This window comes from Typopeltis vanoorti, chromosome 22 (genome assembly GCF_054136105.1).
Source record: "Typopeltis vanoorti isolate ZY-2024b chromosome 22, IOZ_Tvanoo_1.0, whole genome shotgun sequence".
In the NCBI taxonomy this organism is placed as follows: Eukaryota; Metazoa; Arthropoda; class Arachnida; order Uropygi; family Thelyphonidae; genus Typopeltis; species Typopeltis vanoorti.
The window spans coordinates 100,031,641-100,048,690 of NC_143570.1; the positions used below are offsets into that span (position 1 = coordinate 100,031,641).

At 38.0% G+C, this 17,050-nt stretch overlaps 1 protein-coding gene across 5 annotated transcripts in view; it reads right to left on the reverse strand.

The window, feature by feature from the left end:
* The window catches only part of LOC150094589 (nuclear receptor subfamily 2 group C member 2-like), an 808,056-nt gene that overhangs the window by 558,633 nt on the left and 232,373 nt on the right, over positions 1-17,050 (reverse strand). For 4 of the 5 annotated variants that reach the window (XM_090412048.1, XM_090412044.1, XM_090412046.1 and 1 more), the window contains exon 3: positions 2,936-3,026. The exons of the other annotated variant lie outside the window; for it this stretch is intronic. The gene's annotated coding sequence lies outside the window, so the exon portion shown is untranslated. The remainder of the gene's footprint in view (positions 1-2,935; positions 3,027-17,050) is intronic. 5 annotated transcript variants of the gene reach the window in all.

Below are 17,050 nucleotides of genomic sequence, written 5' to 3' on the forward strand. Positions count from 1 at the left end.
CACGTATTGTGAAAGAATGTGCCAGGGAGTTGACACCTGCCTTGACATATTTTTTTAATAGACTCTTGCACTCAGTCAAGTTCCTAAGGAGTGGAAGGAGGGCAAGATTGTGCCACTTCATAAAAGAGGTGATCGAACTCAAGCATTAAACTATAGGCCTAGCTGTGTGTGTCAGGTGTTGTAGTTAAGTTGTTGGAGAAGCTTGCGAGAACTAGGATCCAGAGATGGGTTGATAACAATGGTATTATCTTTGATGGATTTGCTAAAGGGAGGTCATGTTTTGTAATCTACTTACTTATTACAATAAAATGACTGCTTCCTTGGACAGAGGAAAAGGATACACTGTAATATACTTGGATTTCACAAAGGCTTTTGATAGAGTACCTCATGATAGATTGACAGTCAAACTAGAACAGTAGGGTTGGATATTAGATTGGTGCATTGAATTGGAGACTGGCTATCTGATAGGTATCAACAAGTTGTGTATGGGGGAGCAATATCCAAGAAAAGGAAAGTCACTAGTGGAGTGCCTCAGGGGTCTGTTTTAGGTCCATTACTGTTTAACTTGTATATTAAAGATATAGGTGAAGATTTGGATGGAGATATTTAGTTGTTTGCAGATGATGCAAAGTTGGGACGAACCATGAAGTGTAGTGAAGATGTTGTGGCCTTACAGGAAGACTTGAATAGATTGAGTGATTGGGCACGGAAATGGGGATGTGAATTCAATGTTGCAAATGTAAGGTTTTAAAATTTGGAAAACAAAGATGGGATGCAGAATTTATGCTTGGTGAGAATATATTGTTGGAAGGAGAGGAAATAAGAGATCTGGGGGGTGATAGTGGATAAGGATCTAAAATTTAGGGGACACATCGCCAAAATTGTGAAGACAACACAAAGGCTTCTGGGAATGATGTGGAGAACACTGACGTGTAGAAGTAGGGAGATTCTTGTTCTGTTGTATAAGGTTTTGATTAGGCCACACATGGACTATTGTGCCCGGATTTGGTCACCTGGTTGTCAGAAGGATGAAGGGATGTTGGAAATGGTCCAAAGGAGACTGACTACAGTAGTTTCTGACCTCTGGAATGTCGAGTATGAGGAAAGATTGAGAAGATGTAATTTGAGAGTCTGGTGGACAGGAGGAAGAGGAGAGATATGATAGAGATCTACAAGTTGGTAATGGATTGTTATAGGATCAATGCTGGAGAAGTTTTACAGAGAATAGTGGGAGATCAGGGGAGAACCAGAGGTCATCCCTGGAAACTGTATAAAGAGGGTGTGAGTAGGGAAGTGAGAGGCAGGTTTTTTTCATGCAGAGTTGTGAATGATCGGAATGCCTTGCCTGAGAATGTGGTGTCTTCGAAGAGTTTGAATGTGTTTAAAACATGGTATGATGAGCTGTGTGTGTGATAAAAGACCTTCCCAGATGAGTCTTTGACTCCATGAGGTCTTGGAGTGGTAATAATAATAATAACTAGCTTTGACTATTGGTTTGCCTAGAAACTTGGTCATTCTTATGGAAATTTCCTCATTTTTTCTATTGCATAATTTTCACTACCACAAAACTAGGAATGGATTATTTTCCTTCACTATCACAACATAACAATAGAAAATCTACTACACAATTTAAATACAACTACTGGACTCACCTCTAATTGCTATGCTTATTAATCCCTTCTGACTTCCCATTTAAAAGCATACCACTTAGTTTTAAAATTTGTATGCACACTGTATCATCATTTAACATCCATGCACTGCCTAACAAGACACACACACACACACACACACACACACACACACACACACACACACACACACACACACACACACACACACACACACAGTGTGCCTCCTCTATTTAACAAATATTCAATGTAAACTAAAAATATTTTAGTGAGATAATAATAATAAATTAGATACAAATTAATTACACTACAATCATAACTAAACTGATCAAAATACTTGCTTGCCATAATTGACATATGGCAACTTGGTAAAAAAAAGAAAAAAAGAACTGGGGGGAGGAAGACATTCACTACAGTGAGAAAACTTAATAAACTGAAGAGATTGAAAGGTTGGGAACTATCTGATTTACAGTGCATAAATTAAATTAGATTACTTTTATCTGAAAATTAAATGTTTCATGTAAAAGTAAAAAAAAAAAAATTTTTTTTAAATTAGAAAAATTGAATATTCTATATCTACAGGAGTAGGAGTGCTCTAAACCAGTGCTTCCCAAACTTTTGGATGCCAAGGCCCCCTTTGGAAAAATTAAAATATTTCACAGCCCCCCCCCCCCATCAAAAAAAAAAAATCGTAATACAGACATATTATTATAATATTTATTGTATTTATATTCAATACAATGTATAGTCAAGATTTTGCGTTTGTAATTTTTTGTGCTTCTTATTAATACGTTTGAAATATAACTTATATGAATAAGCATATATTTACTAATATTCATTAAGCACCGAAATACGCAGGAAGCAGAATTTGGGAACCAACACCAATGTTTAATTTTTTTCCATTAAAATATAAAAAATAACAAAAGTGAAATAATAAAAATTAAATACGTTTCTTTTAAGATAAGAAAAAAATCTACTTAGTCTTAAAACATTTTAAATTTGTTTTCATTATTTCACGGCCCCCTTCAACAAAACTTATGGCCCCCAAGCGGGCCGAAGCCCACAGTTTGGGAAGCGCTGCCCTAAACAACATATTTGAGCAATGACTTTCTCTCACGCACTGCACAGTTTGTTATATCTGTGGCTGAAACCGGGTTGAATATAATATTATTTGTTTAAGGAATATAATGAAATATCATGGTAGCACTAATAAAGTAATACAATATGATAAAAGTTAAAAAGCAGAAAAACATGAACAAACATTTTGCTTTATGTCTGATGTTTAATCATTAATAAAGAAACATTACCTAACTTTTGACTTTGTCAGATATTGTATATGAAAACTCCTGTTCTGGAAATAAAGATTTCTTTGATGTTATTACTCCTGTATATCAAGTTCTGCATTAAAAAAAAAAAAATAATAATAATAAAAACTGTCAAGGTTTTTTTTCAACTTAAGGCTTATTCTGTCAAGTTAGTTTTAGGTTTGTTTCACAAATATTATAATAAAAATAAAGTTACCTATTAAAATATGAGATATGAAAAAACAGAGGTCTTTATTTATTTATTTTTTTACAAATATGCTTTGTAGAAATGCTTTAAAAATTTGGAAAAACAATTTAAAAAATAACTTTCTGAATATTAAATTAATGGCAATTCAAATTATAGTTTAAATTTTGGGGAAGATATGTTATCAAATTTGTAGCATATATTATCTGAGAATCTGAGATGATCCTCATCTAATTCTGAAGTTCATGGATCTGATACTAGAAGCAGAACTATCTATATCTTTCCTCATTCTTTTTAAATTTAGTACAACCTTGACAAATATTCTGTTACCATGTTTATGGTAACAGGTCATTTGTCTTCTTCTCATTTTACTCTTATATAAAAAATAAATAAAAATTAATAAATAAAATAATAATAATGTCAGCAAAGGTTGGTCGATTAGTAGAGCCTCTGCTACTAATGGCTCACAAATTATAGTTTGAGCGCAGTTAGTAGTTGGATGGGACCAATCTTTCGATGCTGTTGGCACACTCTCCCTCGATGAGTCTTTGGACTCCCTGGAGGTGTCACATAATGATAATAATAATAATGGTAAGTTCTGTAGAAACACTACAAAGTGGAAAGTATTGCATTCTCCAGAATGTTTGGATACCTCTTGAAGTTCAATGTTCATGGAACCACAAACAGAGGTCCAAAGCCAAACCAGGAAAAACAGGATCATACCATCGCACGGTACCTCCAAATTTCATAGTTGAGAATAAGAACTCTAGTAAGAGATGTTCACCAGACATCTGCCTCACCCACACCCATGTGCTTGGTAGAGGGTGTAGCATGATTCATAACTCCATAATGTCGTGACGTTCTATTTTCATGTTGTGTTCTAATTTACCATCTAGTTTCAAGTCACTCTTATAAATAAAATAACTAATTGCGAATTGATCACCGATCCAAAGTAGGGAAATTTATAATTATACTGCGCCACCCTATTTTTAGATTAGTCTATATAAAATAGTAGGATCAATTCTTAATTAAGTTAGCAGTCTCCTCATTTATTTAGGCCGAATTATTTACTACTCTACTTGGGGTTCTCGCAAGATTCGAATATTTATGAACGGTGCAATAAAAAGGAATTCAGGCAATCACAATATTTAGATTAACAAAATAAAACATTTAATATATAATATATAACAAGTACAAGAATTCTGCTTTAAAATGAAACAATACAATTAACTTAATACATCTTGCTAAGTCACTCATGCCAATTCAATGTTCTAAACTTTCACATAATTCACAGCTTCAAAATCACAAGCTTTCTTAACTCAAGTTAATAAAACGAAACTTCTTATTTAATCAGTCTCCACATATCTATCAGTTGTACTTAATGTTTAAATTCACAGCAGGCACTAATCAAGGTAGACAATATTCCAAGCAATCTTATTTCGGACCTTGAACTTCGAAGATACGTTATAGTTAATGTTAGAATAAACAAACATGTATGACTACTCTTACCAGATACAATCTTCAATACATCAATTAATTGTGAGCACACTTATGAATTAACTTATTTACGTTAGCGGAACACATTAATAAAATTTCTCCAATGCTTTAACTGAACTACTGTTAATCGCGCTTCACTACTCTAAACAACAGCAATAAGGTACTGATATCTTTCCTTGTTTACTTTTCTCCAACTAGTTAAATTCACTATAATTCTTCTCAGAGCAACATAGAATTAAGACGTAATCCTAGACTAACTGGAACTAATCAGAATTTCCCATTGAATGTCCAGTTCTTTATTTATCCGATTACGACATCAATTTTCCTCTACAACAACAGCTGATTTCACTTGAAGCTGAGTATATGATTCACTACGTTTTTGCTCACTTCAAAACACTATTCTCATGAATTTCTGCCCTAAAGAATTTACAATTTTCTTTCACTTCCTTGCTTATATCCCACTTTCCTTCAGGCTCCGCAAAACTCTCTCTCCTCTCTCTCTAATTAAAAATCTTATTGCTTTTTCTCTCCCCTTTCAGTCCGAAGGTCACGCTCTCTTCGACTCGTGCTTGTTTATTTCATGCGTCTCCATGACAACAAATGAACGCAAACATTTCGCTAATGTAATACAATACTCTACTACTACATGAGTGATTACATAACGTTAAATTTTCACAAATAAGAATAAACAGAATATTTGAGCTACTTAATCAGCTTTTTCATTACGTATACAATTAATTATAATAATACTTTTCGTTACATCATATATATATTTTAGTTATCATAAATTCTACACATATTATTGTTTAATAAATTAATAGTAGGTTAAGTTTAGAATAAATATTTAAATAGTAATCCTTAATTAAGGAACAATAAATAATCTTTATACAAATTATGATTAATACATAATAAGCAATGTTAAATGTGAATGAAAAAAAAAATAAATTACACAACATAGTTTCATTCACAATTTAACAATAACGCACCTTTTAGAGCTTCCATATCCCACTATACACTTTCTTTGCACACTGAAGATGATGCTGCATGTTGATTTGGGTAATGTGGGATTGAATATTGCAGCCTTACCATTGAAACTCATGTTGCGGGCCTTGATTTTGAATGCTTTGTGTAGATTCATGTTCTAACTGATGCCTGGAACTCTGCACTCAATGTGTCAGCTGATGAATGGTGGTTTTTACGTTATCCTTCGTAGTCCCCTACAGCCACATTCAGTGAATGTGGTGGGTCGTTCACTGTAGGTAGCACTTGCAGTTGGCTCCCTGCACTTCCATCTCAGTATGGTATCACTGATTGTTGACATGGGATGGCCCAATTTGTCAACAATTTGCCAAACAGATAGGCCTGCAACATGGCATCCTATCACAATGCCTCTTTCAAAATTCCATCAGGTCCCTTCTTGCAGATGTTGGTTTCAAAACTCCATCAGATCGCTTCTTCTTCCTATTTCACTAGGACATGGTTGCACTGACTTGGGGGCATCATATTACTCCAATTTATACTGGCTGCAAGCACATAACTTGTTACAAGCTGCTTCCTGAGCTTGTAATAATCATCTGTTTGCTTAACTGAAAAGTCAATGTTTGGCAACCTCCCATGTAAAGGATGCATGATCGCTCTTCTGAACTGGAGGCAATGTAGTTACATTGGTTATGGGCAGATGATCTGATCCTCTAACCAGATTCAGAACTCTCAAATCCCCACTCCTGTCCAAATTCTGTTTCAAGGAATTATCTCTTCATAGGTGAGTAAATTTCCATTCCTTCCCATCATGTGCCTTTCCTCATTCCAATCTATGTCCCCATACTGAACCCCCCCCCCAGCAGTACTTATTCAACCTGCACTCGTTGTGCTAATTTGCTGATGCATGTCTTCAACATCACCCTGGGCCTATAGTGACAGCAAACTATATTTTGTCTTACTGATTTCACACCAGATTGCATGAAATGAACCATCATCCACACTCGTGTCTTCCTGATTATCTATTCTTTTTGGCTCCAATTCATCTGCCATATTATCTATGCCTGAATACAATTATATTTCTTACTTTAGTGTTATATGGTGATCAGCATTAATTTCAATAAAATTATGGAAACTACAACCTTGTTTGGAATAATTATTTTTATTTCCTAATGTTTCAAAAGGAAGCTGTGGGCAAGAGGGTGAGGAATGGTTTCTTTGCATGGAGGGTGGTTGAACCATGGCATGCACTGCCTGATAGAGTGGTGAGAGCAAGAATAGTCAATGAGTTCAAGGAATGGTATGATAGAGTTTATGTTTCCTAGGAAGGCCCATCCACAATGAGTCTTTTGACTCTGCAGAGGTCTGAATAATGATAATAATATTATTATTAATTTCATTTCAGACAAATTATGGAGATCACAACTGTGTTAGAAATAATTCCTTTCATTTCCTGACATTTCAACCTTCATATTAAGGTCATCATCTGGAGTATACACATATATATTTACAGAGACAAGCTATATCACATTTCAAATGGCATGCCAAAGAGACAACCTTTCTATTCTAGTGCCATGACCGCTAGTGGGAAAAAAATAAAAATAAATAAAAAAACCCCCCATCAAAACTATATAATATTTATATCATTATCAGAGATGGATAGTTTTATTACAGCAAGAGTGGTGACCTAATGAGAGTTAGTTCACAACTCTTTAACATGAGAGGTGTTATATTAGAGTTAAGAGCCTAGATTATTTACAGTCCTATTTAAAATTAATTCTTAGATGAAAAGGTTATTATTATTATTATTACCACCCCAAGACCTCATAGAGTCGTAGACTCATTGGGAGGTTCTTTTATCACACACACAGCTCATCATACAGTGCCTTGAACACATTCAAACTCCTTGCAGACACCACACTCTCAGACAAGGCATTCCAATCATTCACAACTCTGTACGAAAAAAACCTGCCTCTCACTCCCCTACTCACACTCTCTTTATACAGTTTCCAGGGATGACTTCTGGTTCTCCTCCGATCTCCCACTATTTTCTGAGAAGTTCTCCAGCATTGATCCTATAACAACCCATTACCAACTTGTAGGGTCTCTATCATATCTCCCCTCTTCTTCCTGTCCCCTAGACTCTGCAAATTAGATCTTCTCAATCTTTCTTCATACTCGACATTCCAGAGGTCAGAAACTACCTTAGTCAATCGCCTTTGGACCCTTTCCAATATCTCTTCATCCTTCTGAAAACCAGGTGACCAAATCTGGACACAATAGTCCATGTGTGGCCTAATCGAAGCCTTATACAACGGAACAAGAATCTCCCTACTTCTACACGTCAATGTTCTCTGCATCATTCCCAGAAGCCTTTGTGTTGTCTTCAAAATTTTGGCTATGTGTCCCCTAAATTTCAGATCCTTATCCACTATCACCCCCAGATCTCTTATTTCTTCCCCCTCCAACAACATATCCTCACCAAGCATAAATTTTGCATCCCATCTTTGTTTTCCAAAATTTAAAACCTTATATTTTGCAACGTTGAACTCATATCTCCATTTCCGTGCCCAATCACTCAATTTATTCAAGTCTTCTTGTAAGGCCACTACATCTTCACTACTCTTCATGGTTCGTCCCAACTTTGCATCATCTGCAAACAACTGAATATCTCCATCCAAATCTTCACCAATATCGTTAATATACAAGTTAAACAGTAATGGCCCCAAAATAGACCCCAAGGCACTCCACTAGTGACTTTCCATTTTCCTGGATATCGCTCCCCCATACACAACTTGTTGATACCTATCAGATAGCCAGTCTCTAATCCAATGCACTAATCTAATATCCAACCCCATCTGCTTTTGTTTGACTATCAATTTATCATGAGGTACTCTATCAAAAGCCTTTGCGAAATCTAAGTATATTACTGTGTATCCTTCTCCTCTGTCCAAGATAGCAGTCACTTTATTGTAATAAGTAAGTAGATTACTAAAACATGACCTCTCAGCAAATCCATGCTGTCCATCAAAGATAATGCCATTGTTGTCAACCCAACTCTGTATCCTAGTTCTCATAAGCTTCTCTAACAACTTAACCACAACACCTGACACACACAGATAGGCCTATAATTTGATGGTTGAATTCGATCACCTCCTTTATGAAGTGGCACAATCTTGCCCTCCTTCCACTCCTTAGGAACTTGACCGAGTGCAAGACTCGTATTAAAAAAATATGTCAAGGCTGGCACATTCCTTCAGAATACGTGGTGATATATTATCAAGTCCCACAGCCTTATTTACATCTAGTTTGCTCAACTCCCCATACACCTCTTGTTCACTTACAGTCAGTCTCTCTTCCCCCTCATCAACTGCTCTCAATCTCTTTCTTTCCATGAAGTCACAATCACAAGATTGAAAGGCCTTTATGAACTGCTCATTAAGTATCTCCACCACTCATTCCGTAACAGCTGTCTTTATACCATTTTCTCCAATCAATGTCATCCTTCCATAATCATTCTTTCTTTTACTGGCTACATATCGAAAGAACTCCTTAGGATTCTTTTTGGCATCATTTGCTAACTGCTGTTCATACCTCTCTTTAGTTACCCTCACCAACAAAGTCACCCTCCTTGCCTGGTCTTTGTAGACCTCATGGAATTGGTTATTTCCACTTCTCTTATGCTGCCTCCATAATGCCCTTTTTCTCTGTATCACATGCTTAATCTCTTTGTTCATCCATCTCACACCTACCTTATTTAACCTTCTCACCCTTGGAATACATTTACACATTGCATCTACTAGATAGTTTTTGAAAATCCCCTAAGCTACATTGATCTCTTTTCCAGCTAACTCCTCATTCCATGCTACACCTGCAAGTTGTCTCCTGAGCTCTTCATAATCACCCCCCCCCCTTGTAGTTCCACATATACCCTTTTCTCACAGAGGTCCTCACACTGCTGGCAACATCCAGGTAATCACCTCATGGTCACTCTCACCAATTGGTGGATGATTTGACACCTCATTTATAATTACATTCTCTGATGAGATGACCAAATCCAAGATCCTCAATCCTTGCATGCCCTCTGTTACATACTGTCTGAGGTAGTTATCCCTCAAAAACTCAAGAAACTCATTTTGTTTACTTCCAGTTGCTATCTCATCATTCCAGTCTATACTGCCATAATTAAAATCACCCATAATGATCATCCTTTTCTTATTTGCTTGACTAATTTGATTGTACATTTCATTATCACCACCATCCACATTACCTGGTCTATAACAACATCCAACCAAGTATTTGATTTCATTCACCTCTATCTCACACCATACTGCCTCAAAATCACTGGCACTATTTCCCGCTTGCATTATCTCTACTTTGTATGGACATAATTCTTTTTCTACCATCAATAGCACTCCCCCTTCCTTTTTACATCTTCTATCCTGACGAAACATATCATACCCTTCCAGGTTATGTGGGTAGAATATGTGCCTTCCATATTCTTATGATTTTTAGAGCACCATTATTGTAAAGATTAGGGTGGTTGAATAAGAAATTTATAGGCCTCATTAAATTTATGTTCATACCCATACCATGTCTTGGTGTGATGTAATGTGATGTAAACAACCGGTGCCTTTCCAGTCAATTCTGCGTAGAGTATTCAGGGCATGATCAGAAAGGCTAGATTTATCATAGTTATTAAATTTAATGTGCTATTTATGTTCCTTTTTTTTTTTTTTTTTGGTTAGGAATTGTGCATCCTGTTTTGCCTAAATAGAGCAATTTACAGGTGCAGTGAATACGGTATATCCAGGGTATGCCAGCAGAGGAAGTGGATTCTTGGATGAGTTGAATAAGTTCTTTAATTTTGCAGGAGGTTTAAAGGTGACATTAAGGTTGTATTTCTGTAATATGCTGTTTATTTTATTTGATATCCCTTTAATGTAAGGAATGGTTACAGTTTTATTGTAATCTAGCTTATTTTTATTTTTAAGTGAGGTCTTGTGAAGAATTTTATTGATAGTATTTTAACTACTGCCATTTTTCAGGAAGGTATTGCTGATAACTTTTAATTCATCGTTAAGTGCTTGTTCACTGGAGCAAATTTCAAAGCCCTGTTTTTAGTGCGTTAATGACAGCTAGTTTTTGTGTTGGGTGGTGCTAGTAGGAGTTCATGTATATATATATTGGCCATTATGTGTAGGTTTCCATTAAATGGTCAAGGAAAGACTGCCAGAACGAAGACGTGTGAGAAGTGTATCTGGAAAAGGAAGTGTGTTTTGACTTTCAATCTAAATCTCAATTGTGAACTGTATGCATTTGTGTTGTTTAAGTAAGTGAGGAAGGTGTCTAATGTCTGGTGGCCATGGGAGCAGACAGCAAAACATCGTCAACATATCTAAGCCAGACTTTTGTTTTAAAGTAAAGGAATCTAGAGCACGTTGCTCAAAAACTTCCATAAAAAAGTTAGCAATTGGGAGGGGGGGGGAGATAATGATGGGCCCATGGCTGTGCCTCCTTTTTGTAGGCAGAAAGTGTTTTGCCACACAAAATGGCTACTTTGTATGGCAAAATTCTTATCAACCCTAGTCTAAACATTAATGATGGTCCAAAGATCCCAAGAATATGAAAGGCACATATTCTACCCACATAACACCTTATTATTGAATTACTCTGGATTTAGAGAAAGATGCTGGAAATTTATTTTGCACTTGGTTAGACTATAATAAATTTAGTTTAATCCTTTATCCAAGTGTAAGCAAACAAAGTTTGCACCTGAAAATATCTTCAGGACTGAGGTTAAGGTGGTGCAACTCCAGGCAAAGGTGGACCAAGCTCTCATTACTCCTTGTCTCAGTATCTCCCATAATGCAAAGCACATCTCCTTGCAGACATGTACACTGCTATGCATTAAGGGAAGGGCCACTACCCAGACTGGTTTCGACCTTTATTGAGGTCTCGTCAATGGGAGGCAGACCCAAACGTGGAGATACTAAGGCAGAAGCAATATGAGAGGTCATGTTTACCTATTGCTTACACTTGGATAAAGAATTAAACTAAATTTATTATTATTATTATTATTATTATTATGATTATTATTATTCAGGCCTCCAAGGAGTCAAAAGACTCTTCGAGGGAGGTCCTTCCTAAGACATAAAGTCTGTCAAGACTCATCGAGGGGAGGTCCCCCCCCTGAGAAACACAAAGTCTATCATACCACTCTTTAAACTCACTGACCGTTCTCGCTCCCACCACTCCATCAGGCAATCCATTCCACGGCTCAACCACCCTCCACACAAAGAAACCACTCCTTACCCGCTTGCTCACAGTTTCCTTTCATAACTTCCAGGGATGGCCTCTTGTCATCACTCCTTCCCGCTGTTCAACCAAGCGAAAGAACTCCCCAGTGTCAACCCTGTAACCACCTCACAACAGTTTAAAAGTCTCAATCATATCACCTCTCCTTCTTCTATCCACCAAACTCTGCAGTCCACATTCTCTCAGCCGATCCTCATAACTATCCTTGTACAGTCCTGAAACCATCTTTGTCATCCATCTTTGTATCCTTTCCACAGTTAATTTATCCCCTTCAAATCCTGGGGACCAAATCTGAGAACAATAGTCCAAGTGTAGTCTGATCAGAGACTTATACAACGGAATGATAACCCTCTTATCTCTGCAGGTCAGTGTCCTTCTCATAATAGCAGCAATCCTCTGTGTTACCTTCACCACCTTTGCAATATGTCCCCTAAACTTCAGGTTTCTATCAATCATCAACCCAGATCTCTTGTCTCTTCTACTTCCTCCAGTATAACTCCTCCCATAGAGTATGCAGCATCCCATCGATGTTTCCCAAACCTCAAGACCTTACATTTTGCCATTAAACTGAAACCCCCATTCATTTGCCCATCTATCTAGCTTATTTAAATCCTCTTGCAGGGCTACCACATCTGCACTATTACTAATAATCCTTCCAGCTTCGCATCATCTGCAAACAAATGAATATCCCCCTGCAATCCACTGGCTATGTCATTGATATAAAGGTTAAACAATATAGGTCCTAGTACTGAGCCCTGTGGGACCCCACTTGTAACCCTCTGCCTCCTGGAAACTGCTCCACCATACACAACTCTCTGATACCTATCAGACAGCCAATCCTGAATCCAGTTGACCACTCTGACATCCAGACCCATGTGCTGCAACTTAAATATCAGCTTATCATGTGGCACCCTGTCAAATGCCTTCACCAAATCTAAGAAAATTGCAGTATATGCCTTTCCCTCATCTAATATTCTTGAAATTTTATTATAAAAGGCTAGCATATTGCTAAAACAAGAGCGTCCTTTCACAAATCCATGTTGATTCTCACAGATAACATTACCCTCATCTGCCCAATGCTGTATACGGTCCCTCACTACTTTCTCCAAGATCTTAACAACTACTGATGACACACATACTGGCCTATAATTAGACACTTCCAGTCTGTTACCACCCTTATGCAATGGCACTATCTTACCTTCCTTCCATTCCCTGGGCACCTTTGCCAAAGCCAGACTTTCATTGAAAAGCCAGGTTAAAGGCACTGTCAATTCCCTAGCACATTCTCTCAAAACTCGTGGCGAAATACCATCCAGTCCCACAGCTTTACTGACATCCAGAGTACTCAGTATCTGAAACACACTCTCCTCCTGTACTTCTAAACCTCAAACCAGCCCTATCCCTCTAGCATTAAAACTGACTCCTCTAGGATGAAATACTCCAATAAAGTGTTCATTGAACAATTCCACTATGTCCTCTGCATCAGTCACTCTATTCCCATTTTTATCCCACAATATCATTCTTCCACAGTCATTTCTCCTCCTACTGGCCACATAGCTAAAAAATTCCCTAGGATTTTCTTTGGATCTGAGGTCCAATCTCCTCTCATATTCCAGTTTCGCTTTCCTTACCACATTAGTCACTCTTCTGGCCTGTGTCTTATATTCCTCATGCATCTCTTCACCTGTCTCCTTATATCTCTTCCATAGCCTCAATTCCTGTTTAATATTGTTTGTCAATATTAAACAGGAATCGCATGCAATTCCTGTTTAATATTGTTTGTCATCCACTTTACTCCAAATTGCGTCCTCTTCTTCACTCGTGGTATACAACTTACCATTGCTGATAACAAGTATTCTTTCACAATTTCCCAAGCACTAGTGATATCCTGGCCTTCCAATTCCTGCCTCCATGAAACTTCCCGAAGTTGACGTCTAAGACTATTATAATCACCTGCCTTATAATTCCACATAAGTTCCCGTCTCTTTGATACTCCTGCATGTCTATTCATTTTCCAAGTCAACACCATATGGTCACTCTCTCCAACTGGTGGGAGAGACATCAACTCAGTTATTATCAACTCTTCTGATGCTATAACCAAATCCAAAACTTTTGAACCTCTTGTTCCCTCTGTTACATGTTGCTTAAGACATTTGTCCCTCAAGAATTCTAGAAATTCCATTCCCCTATTGCTACATGCATATTCCTCTCTCCAATTTATACTACTGAAGTTAAAATCTCCCATAACAATCATTCTTCTTGCACTTGCCAAACTTAGCTGTCTAAACATCTCCTGGTCCCCATCCTCTGTGCTCCTGGGTCTGTAGCAACACTCCACTAAATATCCTGTCTTGCCTACCTCTACCTCACACTCTCAAAATCATTTGTCTCACTTCCTTCCAAATTCTCCACTCTTAGAGGACACATAGGTCATCACTTATCATAAGCAGTACCCCACCACCATGCTTTCCCCTCCTATCCTGACGAAAAATGCTATTCCCAGCGACTTCTATTCCTGTTGTTATATCCCCTTCTGTCAACCACGTCTCAGTGATAGCAATAATTTTTGGCCAGGCTGATGCTATCTGCGCCACCAATTCCTCTCCCTTATTCCGGATACTCCTGGCATTAGTATAAAGCATATAAATGCCACTGTTTCTATACCCAGCATTATCCCTTCTAGACTCCACTGGGCTCAGTGTTACCCGACATTGTCTCCCTTCTCCCAAGTATCCATTCCCACAAGAGGCCACCCCTGCTATCATCCTCCCTGGGACACACTGACTCGTTCAGAACAGCAATCTCTCCAGATGCAGACGTCCTTCCTCATTCAAATGTAAACGGTCTCTCGCATACAATTCCTCTCTTTCCTCAAACGCACTCCAAGCATCCACATATATTATTATTATTATTATTATTACGGGTATCTCCATGGAGTCAGTAGACTCATCGCGGGAGACCCAAACTAGCAAAACAATATCTGTCATATCTCTTCTTGAATTCATTTACAGACGAAGAGCTCACAACTAAGTCAGGCAATGAATTCCACTCATTCACCACCCTCCAGGCAAAAAACCTTGTTCTGACACCTTTGTTAACCACACTCTTCTTTAATTTCCAGAGATGACCTCTTGTTCTTCCATCACTATCACACAGCTGAAACATTTCCCCTGCATCAATCCTATAAAAACCTTTTAGTAATTTGAATGTTTCTATCATATCCCCTCTTCTTCGCCTATCAACCAATCTCTGCAATCCACAAGCTCTCAATCTATCAATGTAGGGAGCATTTTTTATATCACTCACCAACTTGGTCACTCTTCTCTGAACCCTCTCCACAGCCTCCTCATCTCCAAGGAATCCAGGTGACCAGACCTGAGCACAGTAATCCAAATGTGGAAGTATCAATGCTTTATAAAGGGGAATAATAACCTCTTTATCTCTGGATGTCAGTGTGTTCCTCAACAACCAAGCAATCCTATGTGCAATCTTGGACACCTTAGCAATGTGTCCTCTGAACTTCATCTCCCTATCTACCAATACCCCTAAGTCCCTAGCCTCATCAATCTCTTGGAGTACCTTTCCATCGATGTAGTACACAGCTGGTAATCTTTTAATCCCAAAATGCATGACTTTACACTTTTCCACATTGAACTGACATCCATTTTCTTTTGCCCATTTTACCAGCTTATTTAAATCCTCCTGCAAACTTTCAACATCAGCTTGATTTTTTATTGCACTACACAACTTTGCATCATCAGCAAACAACTGAATATCTCCCTTTAAGCCGTTTCCTATATCATTTATATACAAATTAAACAACATTGGCCCAAGCACAGAGCCCTGAGGCACACCACTGGTCACCTGCCTCATTCTGGACTCGGCTCCTCCATACACCACCTTATGGTATCTCTCCCTGAGCCATTCTCCTAACCATATCACCAATTTAATATCCATTCCCATCTGCTCCAATTTGCGCAACAGTGTTCTATGGGGTATCCTGTCAAAAGCCTTAGCAAAATCCAGAAGTACCACTGTGTAGCCAGTTCCTTTGTCCAACTCAGATGTTATTCTATTATGAATAGTTAATAGATTGCTAAGGCAGGATCTACCTTTAACAAAACCATGTTGGCCTCTATAGAGTATCATATCCTGATCCACCCATTCTTGAATTTTGTCTTTAACCAACTTTTCCAATACTTTTACCACTACTCCTGAGATGGTGATTGGTCTGTAATTCAATACCGCAGTTTTAGAGCCATCCTTATGCAAAGGAACCACTTTGCCTAACTTCCACTCCCTAGGGACCATACCAGAGTTCAAACTTAAGTTAAATATCCAGGTGAGAGGGGTTGACAATTCATTTGCACATTCACGCAACACCCGAGCTGATATTCCATCTAAGCCTACCGCAGTGTTTGCATTTAAGTTTTGCAATATATTTAATACCTCTGATTCTTTAGCTTCAATTCTCACATTAGGTAGTGCTGTAGGTATAGAGATATCCTCACTTGGGTGATAGACTTTTGAAAAGAGATCACTCAGTAACTCGACTATTACATCTGATTTTGTCACCTCAATACCATCAGCACCCACTAAGGTTATCCTTCCGAAGTCATTCTTCCTCTTACTTGCCATATATACCAGTCCTCACTTGTCACACATTCTCGCTATTATGCCATTCAATATCACCGCTCTTCTGCTCAGCTCATCATTATCATACCTAGGCAACACACACACTATTTTCCCTCTCTCTGTCTTCTTCCGTACAGTCTCAAGCAAAAATCTCATATCTCTCGCTGCCCGACTTATATTACCACTCAAGTCATTCGTTCCTACCATCACAATCATCTCATCCACCCTTTCACCTCTCTTAATTGCCATAGCCACCCTTTCTATTGTTCCTCCTGGCAAACACTCCTCACGCATCCTATCTTGAACACCACGGATCATTGAGTCGCCATACATTATACCTCTTACCATTCCCTCGCTCCTATTGTTTCCATTCTCTCCTCTTCTTTCATTCCCATACCTCTCTCTTCTACTGTTTCCATTCTCTCCTCTTCTAGCACTCCCATACATCTCTCTCATTCCCTCTCTCCTACTGTTTGCATTTTCTC